We start from the raw sequence: 13,308 nt of genomic DNA, 5'->3' as shown, positions 1-13,308 counted from the left end.
AGGCCAGACACCAGATTCAGTGATGGAAGGCTGAGCAGGAGACAAGGCTGGCCCAGGGTGAGCCACTGACCTTAAAGCAGGACCCTGAGAGCCATGCTCTTCTCTCAGAGGAAGGCAGGCTTAGGAATCTCAGCAGCTGAGCCATACCCAGTGTGTACCTAGGACTCCACTGCTTTAAACCCTGCTAACACTGAAGCCCTTTCAAAGTAGTGCAAGATATCAGTAGTTAAATCCACCTATTATAATAAAGATTTTTTTTTCTAATGAAAGGAGTATTTACACAGAGAAGCACCTCAAAGCAGTGTACTTGAGGCCTGGTTCCTATAGCTCCAGACTGGAAGACTCACCTCTACTGTCAAATTTTAACAAGATAAACAAGAGGCGGGGCCCAGGGAGAAATGGAAGCCCTTCTAGTGTGGGCCACTTTCCCTGGCCACTTGCAGGCTCTGGTTCCTGGCAGATCCCTCAATAATGCTCTGAGTTAACAAAATTAACTACCAGATGGGTACCCCCACCCTCCATGCCACTGTGCTTCGCCTTTCATGCCCAGGGGTGTTTCAGCCACTGAGAGACCCATGGGGGGGGGGGCACAGACGAAGAGGTGGATCTTCTGTTTAGCAGAGACACCACAGATTTACATTTGGTTATATATTTAAACCAGTTAACTCTTAGCTCTTTATGTTTAACAGCTGGTGTGCTGCAGACCACTGTGGTGACCCCTCTGGACAGAGCTGCTTCCCTGTGTCTGACCATGGTCCAACCACCCAAAGGTTTTGCACACACATAGAAATCTTGCTTTCCCTGACAGAAAGCCAGCTACTGGGCTGAGGCAACCAAGAGTAAATGCCATTCTGAGACTCAGGAAATGATGAACCTAACGAGTGAGGAGTGAGGAATACATACTTTAGAATTACTCTCCTGTATTATCACCAACTGGGGAATCAGGGTGCCAAGTGTAAATGGCTCTCCAACTCCACGTGTTTACTCTAAGTGTTTATGGACCCAATTAGGGCATAATGTATACAAACAGCAGCCCTGATAAGTGGAGCACCCTGGAACTCTGTACTCCTCTATGCTGTCTCAAGCAAGAAGGAAACAGGGGCTCTGCACCAGAAGCATGCTAAAGGCTTGTTGCAAGAAGGGCCGACCAGGGGTTTCTGGAATCTTCCTGGAAGAAAGGGGGAGTGCCCCCCCCCCGCCCCCGTGTGCTGTGCCTTCAACACTAAAGAGCAGCAGAGTGGGCAGGGACACCTCAGGGTCCAAGTCCGGCTTCAGCAATGCCTTGAAAGTTGACCATCTGGAGGTGTGATGGGGACAGCCACAACCACCATGCAAGCAGTGCAACTTGGCCTGTGAACTCCAAGCCCAGGGGAAGGCAGGGCATTCCTGAGTTTCACCTGGGGCACACGTGGGGCCGGTCCCTGAGGGCTGGGTGGGGGAGGGCGCCCATAAGACTACTCGTGGGCGGTTGCGATTGTCCCTCAGGCTCCCGACGCCCGCTCTCCCCAGCACTGTGCTGGGAAGGAGGTGATCCAGACACTCACCAACTTGCAAGGATGCTGACCGCCCAAAACTGCGAGCACCAGGACACAAGTGCTCGGGAACTGGTCTGCCCAGGCACTCACGGGGCCGAAGGGGCGGGGCCGCAGACCTCGGGGAGCCGAGCGAGCTGGGGAAGTAGGGGCGGGTCCTGGGAGAGTCGGGGCGGAGCCGGGTGGCGGACAGCGTGGGGGCGGGGCCTTTGGGGGCGGGGCCTGCGGGAGGAATCGGGGCGGGCCTGTGGGATCGGGGCGGGGCGGGGCCTGCGAGCAGGACCGGGGCGGGGCCGGGGCCCGCCGGAAGCGGAGCCGAGAGCCGCGCGGCTGGCGATGGAGCATGCCCAGTGCACGGCCCGGCCGGCCGCTCTGCGCAACCTCCCTGGGCGCCGCGTCTGCCAGTTGCCCCTCGGCCTCCCTCGGCCTCTGGGCTCCGCGGCTCAGTGTCCCAGCTCGTGACCCTGCCAGCCTAGGCTGCCGCGCGCCCCCAGAGGGCGGAGGCCGGGGCAGGAGCCAGCGCCCCCCAGGACTGCACCTGAGAGCGCGGCTCACCTGGCGGTCGCCCGGGAAATAGGCCGTGGCCCAGGCAGCAGGACTGCGCAGGTGCTCTTCCGTGAGCCAGGTGCGCGTGCTGCACTCACGTGCTGTGAGTGGTAAGCCGTGGTGGAATGCTGACCTCTTGTCTCAGAATGTGACCTTGTTTGCAGGTGGGGCTATTACAGAGGTAACAAGTGCAAATGAGGTCATGAAGTAGGGGGACCCTAAGCCAGTAGGACTGATGTCCTCGTGGGCAAAAGGTGACCTGGAAACTGAAACTTGGAGGATATGTCCCGAGCCAGGGCACCTGGAGCCATTAGGGCTGGAAGAGGGCCGGAAGGCTTCTTCCCTAGATCCTGCAGAGAGCCGGGCTTGCCACACCCTGGTCCATACTTCTAGCAGCCAGAACTGTAAGACAATAAGTTTCCATGATTTTAAGGTGCTCTAACAATTTGTGGTATTTTGTTATGGCCACCCCAGAAGATGAGTCCAGATGCCATGGTATGTAGCTGGCAAGCATAACAAACCCAGGGAGCAGGATCATCCCTGGAACTTCAGGGGGCCCACCCATTGGCAGTTTCTGTCCCAGGTACACCACATATTCTAAGCACCATGCTACAGGCCTCCTGGGGTGCATTTGTTTACATAGTTAGTGGAACAACATTTCTTGCCTTCCCAATGTAAACTCCCCTGTAGGAATTTGGCCAATCCTCATATCCTGATCTTGTGACTTGCAGGATCTGACACATTAACGTCGTTGGTAAAAGTATTTAGAGGAGAACCTCAGCCGGGTTGGTTTTATGATGAGCCCCAGTGATGCACACAGGCCGCATCATCCATCCTCTGAGGATGTCCACCCTGGCCATGCCTTCTCTGGGACATGCTTGTTACTGGTGGAAAATGAAGGAGGCCCTGGGTACACAAAGATAATCAAACCAAGGCACCTACTTCTCCACTGAGCCTAACTACAGAGTTTTCGACACTATCCCAGTCAGCCACAAGTATTTAAGCTCAAGTGGCAGGAGAGATGAAACACGTCGCCTGACTCTAGTCTTTCCTGTTGGCTGTCTGTGGATTTTAGAAAATTCATCCAACTTCCTCAATTCTACTTCTGTCTTCTGTGAAGGAGTTCTAAAAGGATCTACCCTGTGCATATATAGACCATGCTTACATATAGGGGTAAGAAAACAACAAACTGAATGATAATTACCATATACCTGGCCTCTTGTAACCTGTTATTACCATAATCCATTAGAACGGGACTCCTAACAGAACTGAGAAGGGGACTGGTACCAAGATTGAGCCAGAGTACCTACCAGGAGTCTAAAAAGTATGCTCTGAAGTGGTCAACAACTAATATGTGGTTCTTACCTTAAAAAATGTGAATGGTGGGGCTGGGGTTGGGGCTCAGCAGTAGAGCGCTCGCCTAGCATGTGTGAGGTGCTGGGTTTGATCCTCAGCACCACATAAAAATAAATAAATAAAATAAAGTTATTAAAAAATGTGAGTGGTGTATTAATATGAATTCCTATGCTTTTACAAAAATGGGCTAACTGGTGCTCACGTCTGAGTTCCCACCCAGGAAGAAAGGCTACGCAGTGATCCCAGGCCCTTTAGGTGAATTTGGGAGGATCCAGAGGGGTAGGCAAGAGAGAAGTGTCCACCACCAAGGCAGGTGCATGGACCTGGCCCCACCAGAGGACTGTCACCCTTGCTGGGAAGAGGGGAGAACTGTGTGGCTCCAGCATCAGGAGCCAAGAGAGGCAAGAGGAAGAAGATCACCACCCTGAACAAGACTGGCTCTTCTAAACATGGGGTTCTAAAAAGTGGCCTCAGGCTCTGCAGTGACCAGAACTAAGACTTGTATCCTGGAATCTGCTGCTGCAAGTTCTTCCCTCCTTGGGGATAATTTCAAAAACCCAAATCATTTTCATTGAGAGCTCCCTGGGCCTCTTACCCTGTCCCATGACACTCTTGTCCTCACCTACCTCTCTGGAACACAGGGCTGCTCCGAACAGGGGCATGGCTTGGTGCAAGGTACAGGAAGGAACACGGGGCAGATCAAGAGGTTGGAGCTGTGTTCCCACCCCGCCCCTCACTGAGCCAGTCACCCCCGACTCCCCGACTTCTCTGTAGGATGACATGACAGACTGGATGGGCGAGAGCCCTTTGTCCTCCGGGTTTCCCATCTTGGTATTAAGGAATTGTGTTCCTTTCTTCTCTGGGTACAGATTCCCAGGAACGACATTTTACAAAGTAGGTGGGAAACCCACAGAAGGTAGCTCAACTTCAGTCTGACTTCTCAAAAGTGCTTCCTGGATTTTCTTAAAGATCTGCCAGTTTTTTATGGGCACAGGGAACAGTGTTAATTTGTGTAGTTTCTTTAAAACTCCGAACGGATGGCTTTGGGGTTAAGCAAATGGACATGACACGTGATTGCTTCTAATGATTTGCAACCCAAGAAATTTGTTTAATAAGCCTCTTTTTCCTAGCTACTTTGTGACATTAGAGACCATTTACAACAAAGCTGTCTTCAGTAGTCAAACTTAATCCTTACTACCCTACCTTGGGGAAATGAAGGGATTTTATAACGATCACATAAAACCTTATGTGGTTTGTAAGCCCTGAACTCCGGACAAGCTTGAGGTGGTCGTGTAACAAAGAAACATATCACTGAGCTCCCACTTTAAATGTTTTACATATGGTTTGCTTTTAGGACAGCATCTCCAGTGGAGAGCTTCCCGATTAACACAATCGATTTTCTCGGCCCCAGTGTTCCTGTGCAGGCTGGAGCCAAAGGCCAGAGTCAGTGCCTCAAGCCTGCGTGAGGCCTGGCGCCAGGAGGTTCTGGAGAAGCAAGGAAGTGGGCAAGGGTGGGCACTGGCAGCCTCTGCTGGCACTCCTGTCCCACGCTGGCTCTCAGCAGGGCTGGGCCTCAAGGTGTGATTGCAGCAGACTGTAATTGCAAGAGTCAGGGGCACAGAGGGACTCCCTGGCTCTCCTGACCCTACACAGAGGCAGAAAGTCCTTCTACCCAGGAGCCTCTGGGAGCTTCTACTGAGGTCTGGAGCCCCTTCAGATTCCTCCTGGGTCGAGGACAGGGGACTGCCTCAGGCAGTCCAAAGATTCTTTGGGAAGATGTTTCCTAGGACTTTAGGAGGCCTGGGCGGTGCCTGGGCTGGAGGGGCAACAGCTCTCGGTTCCCCGGGGCCTGGAAAGGGAGAGGCTTTGCTTCTCCATGCTTCTCTGGAGCTCTGGGCCCCTCCAGATGCGCTGGCGACAGTGGGTGCTCCACTCCTTCAATAAGCCCTTCCCTTCCCCTTCCCTGGTGTGCCTGGCGCTGTGCAGTGGCTGCCCCCTGCACACAGCAGACACACAGAGAGGCCAGGGTACCCCTGGGGTTGGAGCGATGCTGTAGGGAAAGGCCCCCAATGGGGAGAACACCAACACCGGGAGAGGTTCAGGACCACTGTTGGTTTGTTTTTTGGTTTTTTTTTTTTTTTTTTTTTTTTTGGAATTTGGATCCATTTGCCCAGTAATGGTTGGACGATCATCCCAAACTGTATGTAATTCTTCCTTCCAAAGAAGAGAACTGTACGTCCAGGAGTGTTTATGCCACATGTGAACAAGTTAACAACAGCCAGCTCTTTGGATGTAAATATTTGGACAAGGCAGCTTGGAGAGCCGCTTCTGCAAGCGAGCACATTTGGGGGCATCCTCCCAGCCCTGCCCACGTTGGCTATTGAGTGTCAAGCCCTCAGGACTGGGCATTTTGTCAGATGTCGGTCTTTGGAAAGCGGCTCCTACACTCATTACAAAGTGTTTTTGATCCATTTTCGGGAAGGGCTTTGTTTGTAACACATTGTTGACAGTTTGGGAAGAATCTTTTAAGTGGTGTGAACTGCTGGGGGGTGTGCACCTGGGCGCCAGGAGGAAGTGGGTCTCCCGCCCCCGCCTTCTGGGATGAGCCAAAAGCGCCTGTTATTTTGTGACTTGGAAATTAAAGCAGGAGACCTGGGGATTTTGATGCTGAGATTGTGATCTGCCACCATTTACTTCTGACTGGTAAACCACAAATGAGAATTAGGATAGAAAATAGCCCTGCCAAATGTCCGGCTGCTGCAAAACAGGAACTTGAAAGTGGTTGTCCCCACCCCCACCCCCACACCAGGGGCAGGGTCCCCAGTCTGGCCCTTTGTGTTGGGCCAGTGGTGTAAAGTGATGAAGGTGAACCTGAAAGGTAACAACCACCTGACCAGAGCTGGCATTGGGGACGGGACCGTCCTGTGATCCCTAAGAGAGGCACCAGCTTCCATCTCTGGAGCCAGGAAGGCGAGGTCCAGGCATGGCCCCTTGGTCTGTCTGAGGAGCAGCCAGTAGACAGGAAAGCCCTCCACGGTCCAGGAGCCCACCCGACTGGGACTGAAAGGAATCCTGCTCCTGGACTTGGACTCCACCCGGGAAGGCTATGGGATTGGGAAGCCGATATAGGGTGGCTCCTGGGGAGGGCCAGTGTAGGTGGGCCAGGTGGGCTCTTTCTCCTACAGGGGAAGAGACCCAGCCCTCAGGCTATGATAAGGAAGTACAGTGCAGCTCAAGGAGGCCAAGGAAGGAGGCCCCAACAGCAGAGGCTGGGCTCCTTCTCTCTGGCCCTCTGTTGGGCTGTTGCTTTTCCACCTCCAAGCTGGTTCTCCACCCATGACCCCAGTGTATATCCTTCCAGCTCCGTGTCCCCAGGGCTGAAGCCAGTGCTCCCTCCTAGCTCCCAGTGGAAAAGCAAGCAAACAAACAAAAACCCACCAGAGAAAGGCTCTGATTGGCTTATCATGTATGACAAACTGGACTGACAGCATGATCCGGGACCTGACATCCACCCAGCCAGACACGTGCACTTGGCGTGGCCAGGAGACCAGGTCTGATGAGGGTGGCAAGGGCAGGAGCTACAGGAGGCAGGGCGCCAGCTTGTGCCCTCCCTGTCCACACACCTGGGCACTGTGCGTGCCCCTCGGCCTCTCACCCCATCTACTCTTCACTCCTGCTCCCCCACCAGCTGCGTGTGCATAGGGTGCAGGGGCGACTGCAGTGGGTGGGGTCACTGCCACCTGCAGCCCTGTCTGCCCCCAGGCAGCAGAGGTGTCCTCTGGCCCATAAATGAGGTCCCTGGAGGCCGCGACTCTGCAGCCAGGCCTCCCACAGTCTGCTGACAAGGGGACCCTTTTCATGAAACCGGACAGTAAGACAAGCTGGCACCAGCCCAGGATGCTCTCCCAGCGAGGCCACATACACTCCTCAAGGCCAAGCAGTGTCACCAAATCTGTGCCTCTGCTCTTTGTCATAGGGATTAATCTTAATTAGCACATTTATTGGAGATTCATTAAGTTACTAAGGAACTAGAAAGATAGGACTCGTGGAAATTAATAATAGTTGGGAATTATTGATGGCTTATTAAGTGGCATGCTCCGGGCAGGGTGCTTTATGCCCATGGTCTTTTTGAATCCTCACAACAGCCACATGAATGATAATGTCATTATCACAGTTTTATAAATGAGGAAACAGAACAGTTGAGTAACTTGCCAAGATCACACAGCGGTAAGTTTTAGACTCATTTACACCCCCAATGTACTGCCTCTTAGACTAGTAGGCACAATGACAACTGATGTGTACTGAGCCTCAGAGGACACCTGGGGCTCTTCCTTCCCAGGTCTACTGTGATGTGCAGGTGGCAATCTCCCCCTTGTGGCAGTGGGCCCTCCAGAGCTCTTGCTCAAGTGGACTTTGCCATTGCAAAGAGATGCGTTCCCCTGCTGGGGCACCAGGCACGGCTGTGTGGCTCTCAGATGGAGGCCAGGACTTGCCCATGGCAAGTGCATGCTCTACCACTGAGCTCTACCACTGAGCTCGCCCCCAGCCTATGAGTGACCACCTTTGTAGGAAGAGGAGTCCCACAGAAATAGAGATAAAAAGAATCCAGACAGTATGAGGGAGCCCCTGGATACAGTCAGACCTGAAGGCGGCAAGCCTGGCGTCTCATTTCTCTGTGGCAATAAACACTCTTGTTTGAATATACAAGTGTAGCTGGGATTTTGTAGTATATAGCCAAGAACCTTGAGCCAGGTGCTGGGCCAGGCACTGTGCCAGTGTGATCACAACTGTGGCCCTTTCAGCAACTCACAACCTTATGAGGTGAATGTCATTATGTCATCTTCTAGGTGAGGAGAGTGAGGATTGAAGCAGTCAGTGACGTGTCCAAGGCTGTTCTGCCGTGCAGTGGGAGAGCAGGACATACAGAGTCAGAGGCCCCCAAGCATCGTATTCCTAAGAATATTCTCAATTCCAGAGGACAGAGGATTAGGAATAGGAAGGGAAGAAAAAGAGTACAAAGAAAGGAAGAGAGGGATGAGAGAGAGAGAGAGAGAGAGAGAGAGAGAGAGAGAGAGGGGGGGGGAGGGAGGGAGGGAGGGAGGACTGTTAGCATATTTGAATTGAAGAACTTAAAAATCTTTTGATGGTAAGTTATGATGGTGTATGTCTAAGGCTTAGGAATTTTATCCTGCTATTTGTTTTTCAAATAAAAGAATCAGAGTTGCTGACTTAGTTTAAACCAACTCCAAAGACTACAGAGTTGACTGCTGATTAAAACCTTGTCTTTCTTCGTCTGAGAAGAGAATAGTAGATACGGCTTCCCCAATGTCTTCCACTTTGCAAATCTGATTTTCATTTGTAGCACTTGAGAATGTCAATGATTGGAAATATGTAACTTGATATTAACAAGCCAGAAATAGTAACTGACTATTCACTTTGGCATCTCCTCAGGCTTGTGTGATAAAAATAAATTGGAAATAATTTAAATACGAATTTAAAGGTGATTTTGGAATCATGAATCTTGTAGGTTTTCTGATCACCCCATGCTGGAGAGCCCATGGGCTACCTACACAGGACAGTGAGTTCCCAGATAAATAGACTCTCTGGACATAGCATGCAAAGGGTCGATTTAGACTTTGTGTGCTCTGCCGTTTGTGAATCAGGCTGAACACATTCCATCCACTTTATCTCTGCTCTTTGGGAGATGCACAATCATTTTAATGGTGAAACCTCTATTAAATTGCATTTTTCAAATCCTCATTGTTTCACTTCCTCTCAGTCCTGCTATCTGAAATTCTTTTCCACCTCATCTTTCCTGATCATTTGTTGCTTCATCCACATTCTACACCAAAGCCCCCTGGTTGTGAGCACCAGGGAGAGCCGATACAGGGACCGAGTGACATTTGGGGAGGAAGGAGTCAGCCTCCCCCAGCCTTCTCAGCCACAAAAAGATTTTCAGATTCCCATCAACCTGGGGATGAAGCTATTGGGATTTGGTTCAAACCTGCGTCTTCCGTGGGCAGAAACGGGTTTTGTGCGTTGCCCCGAAGGCTCGTGAGCACTGGGAGTTTATACCACGCTTTAAACTTCCCTGCAGATAGTGCCGGACGCCTCTGAAATGGGGTGCTTCCCAGATACGCAGCAGTCAGGAGCATGCGCAGAGCAGGTGCAGCCGGGATGGGGAAGCCGGCTGCAGAACTTCCATTTCCCTCTGTGTCGACAGCGTGGAAACTCACCTCCCAGATGGCTGCGTGGCTTCAGGAGAAATTCTCAGTAGAATTTCTTGTGCTGTCCTCAGCTCAGGATTCAAAGCCAAGGAATTAGGCATGCTGCAGCTTACTAAACTGTTGATGGAAGTTTTTTTTTTTTTTTAACTGTTCAAAAATCCAAAAGGAGTTCAACTTTGATAATTTAAGACAATGGCAGGAGGGTCCCCATGCCCTCCCCTGTGCAGACCTGAAACAGAGGCTCTGGTTGGAATGGCAGTTTATTTTCCATGCATTTCTTCCAGCCCGAGATGCTCCAGCTGAGACTTTCTCCTGTTGGAGAGCATTCTCTCCACTCTGAAGCAATGGACAAAGGTCATATTATGAATATGTTTCTGGGATGATAACATTTTGATTAGATATGCAAGAACCTCTATTCTTCCCTAGGATGTCATATTCTAACATTTTCCATTATTTTAGGAAAATCATGTAAGTTGATACTATTCTGCAATGAGAACTTGAATTTTGTGGCTTATTTTCTTTGCTATAATGTGCCAGCACCGTGGGCATCGTTGCAGGGAATAAATGACTCTTCCCCAATAAACCAAATGCCTAAAGAAGCCCCTGGAGGAGGCATGGATGTCCATAAAAGTTGAAATGGATTTCAGAGTGTGGCATTCAATTTAGTATATTAAGTAGAATTTGAAAATAGTCTAATCTTCCAAAAGAAAATACCTCTACTACTAACAGGGGTGGGAGGGTGACTTTCCACCAGAACGAGAAACACGTGGTTTAATAGGTGCACAGATATAATTATTAAATCATCTCTTTTCCTCCTTTTGGGTCATTAGTTACCTGAAAACTGAAGCTATCTCTCTCTCCCTTTCTCTCTCTCTCTCTCTAAGCTTGAAAAATTAGTGCCTTAAAGACAGCCACCAGAAAGCATTGATCAAAAGGCCTGTTCTGCCCAGTGTCTCACTGCGAGAGGCCATGAGTACACTTCTATAGTTCTACCTCCAGAATTCTCAGGCTCAGAAAGTATTTCAAAACTGATGCCAGTGAGCTGGTACCACTCGTGGTTCTCCAGTGCCAGTACTAGTGAGAAAAACAAAGCCCAGTGCTCAGTGAGGTCTTCAGGAGCCTGAATTGACATCAGGATGCAAAGAGAGAGCAGGCTCTGGGAGGGAGATGGAAATACTTCCGGGTTTGATGAAAAACCAGCGCAAAGGCAAGAGGGCAGGGAGGCAGAGAAGGATGAGGGACTCTCAGCCCCAGAGGGGCTGGGCTCAGTGTCACATATGAGGTGCTTCTCAATGACATCCCCAGAAATCAAGCCAGTCTCATAAATGCTCCAAGTACACATTTGCCAACATAAAATTTTTAAGTCTCATTTTGAAAACTGAAGGCTTGGAAGTTCATTTTGAATATATTTTTTTAAATTTATTCCTGAACTTTTAATAACACAATCATGAAAACAATTTGCACATAAGCTGTTACAGCTTAATGATTACTCTTTCATAAAATGTTCGTGCATCTACATTTTATTTTATTCTAAAGTCAAACAATCCTTAGGCAGTAACATTTTTTGAATACCTAATCCAAATCTTTTTTGGTAATAGATTTTTTAAGTTTCTTTAACGAACAACAGAATACCAGTTCTTTGGAGTGCAGCTCCCCTACTTCCCACCCAGGGACCACAGCTGCAGCGGCCGGGCTGTCCCTGAATTCTGTGCTGGGTGACAGGAACCAATGGACTGGCGCTTCCCCTGGGCCAGCCTCCCACCGCAGGCTTCAGCTCGTATCTGTTGGGGAGCCAAGGAGAGCCTTTCGGTCCATGCCGGGGTCTGTTTCACTTGGCAGCATTGTACCCCCAGGCCAGCCCTAGAGGGGACCCCGAGGCTGAGCATGGGCACCACCCAGCTCTGCAGCCTCTGAATGACCCACACCAAGCTGTGGTGGTGTTGTCTGAAATGGGGAGAATACCCGGTTCCCAGGAAGGGTCACCTCAGTGAGGTGACGGGCCTGGAGATGCCTGTTGTGGCAACCCACACCAGCAGCAAGGCTCCAGGTAGGCTTCTGGGGACAGGATGACATGACTGGTACTCCTGGTGGAATCTCTCAGCACGCCTGTGGTTCTTTACTGCTGCTTTCACAACTGTCACCAGCGTTTCCTACCATAACTTCACAGCCAGCGTCCCCCTGTCTCCTGACCTCCAGGTGGGGTGGGGTGTTCAGCGGCCTGTCTGGAATCTTGTTGCGCCTGCCCTTCTCTGGAGGGCAGGGCCTTGAGCTCCATCCCCAGCACCGACTCTGCTCCAGACCCTGGCCCAAAGTGCACCCCTACCACTGCTTGGCAGGTCCTCAGTGTCACGTACTTATTTCTGCATCGAGACCTTACCCCTAGGAAGAGTGGTGCTGGTGTTAGTGATGTGTGCATCTCTAGAGGTCACATTCCAAGTAGCAATGAAGAGTAGTAATGATCGATTAATGATTAATCAATCATTAAAAGAATGAACGTCAGGATGGTCATATTCCCAGTTAACAGCACTGTAAACAAAGTCTGGGTGAGCCCCATTTGCTCCTGGTCTGATAGCAGCTGTGGTTTCTTCCTAAATAAGCTGACAGGAGGTCCGGGTCTGACCCCCTCTCTGCTCCCAGCACCAGGATGTTCCTTCAGCCAGCCCAGCTCTTCCCTGATACCTTCGGGAGCCCCTCACTTCTCCAGACCTGACTTCACCTGCCCAAGGTTGTGCCCCAGGTATGTTTGATGAAACCTCACCCAGTGAAGCCCAGCCCTCCCCAGCCCGCCCGGGCCTCCTCTGTAGGCTGGGAGGGCTGGACAGGCCAAGACCCAAGTCTCAGGGTCCAGCCAAACACTGGACATCCCTGGTACTGACAATGTGTCCCTGTCCACGCACAGGCCATGGGAATAGGGCTGCGTCCTCTGAAAGTCCAGGCTGCACTGCATTCACCTCTGGGTCCTCAGCCCCAAGAACAGGACTGGACACACGAGGTGCTAAGTAGACACTTTATGGGCAGACAGACAGATATATGAAAGAACCCATGAGATGATTCAGAGCTGGCACTGACACAGAGCTGAGACTGGAACTGCGTAGGCTGGGTGCTAGGGAAGGGCTCCCCAGAGGAGCGGGAGTCAAGGTGGAGCAGAGAGGACCAAGTTACTGAGTCTATCAGGAGAGGTGCTGTGACTCGATGCGGTGGCTGGTAGTAGGCCAGTGCAGGTTCTCGAGCCAGGGAGGGACTGGGAGGTAAGTCCAGGGTTCTGGTGGCAAAGGCTGGTCACAGTCTACCTGACCTGGGACAGGGTGGGTTCTCCAAAGCACAGCAGAGGGTACAATAGCCACCTCCTTCCAACAGGCAAGGCAAACCTCCAGTGCAGAGGCTTCAGAGAAGGAGTACTGTTTACAGATGGCTTTTCTTTTCCTACAATGCAAGATTGCCCTCTCTGTTCTTGGCTCCCTTTAGCATCCCTGCAGTGGAATTATTAGAAGTGGAAACCATGCAAGACCAGTATCGATTCCTAACCAAGGAAGTGTTTATTTGTATGTACTGGCACCAAACAGGAAATAAAACAGTTTAAAGCAGCCAAAACACCCAGGGAGACATAAGCTCACAGGTCCAAATAGCTGAACCCCACCGTCAGCAGA

At 51.0% G+C, this 13,308-nt stretch overlaps 1 protein-coding gene across 2 annotated transcripts in view; it reads right to left on the bottom strand.

Annotated features, from left to right (window-relative positions):
- Nucleotides 1-1,667, bottom strand: part of MGMT (O-6-methylguanine-DNA methyltransferase) — a 232,729-nt gene extending 231,062 nt beyond the window's left edge. The window contains exon 1 of one of the 2 annotated variants that reach the window (XM_081266970.1): nucleotides 1,545-1,667. The gene's annotated coding sequence lies outside the window, so the exon portion shown is untranslated. The remainder of the gene's footprint in view (nucleotides 1-1,544) is intronic. The other variant, XM_081266971.1, reaches the window with a different exon arrangement.
- Between the last annotated feature and the right edge of the window lie 11,641 nt (nucleotides 1,668-13,308).

The sequence above is a fragment of the Spermophilus citellus genome (assembly GCF_964194105.1).
Source record: "Spermophilus citellus genome assembly, chromosome: 15".
Taxonomy (NCBI): Eukaryota; Metazoa; Chordata; class Mammalia; order Rodentia; family Sciuridae; genus Spermophilus; species Spermophilus citellus.
The sequence above is the reverse complement of the archived record's forward strand: the minus strand, read 5'-3'. Positions and strand labels throughout refer to the sequence as shown.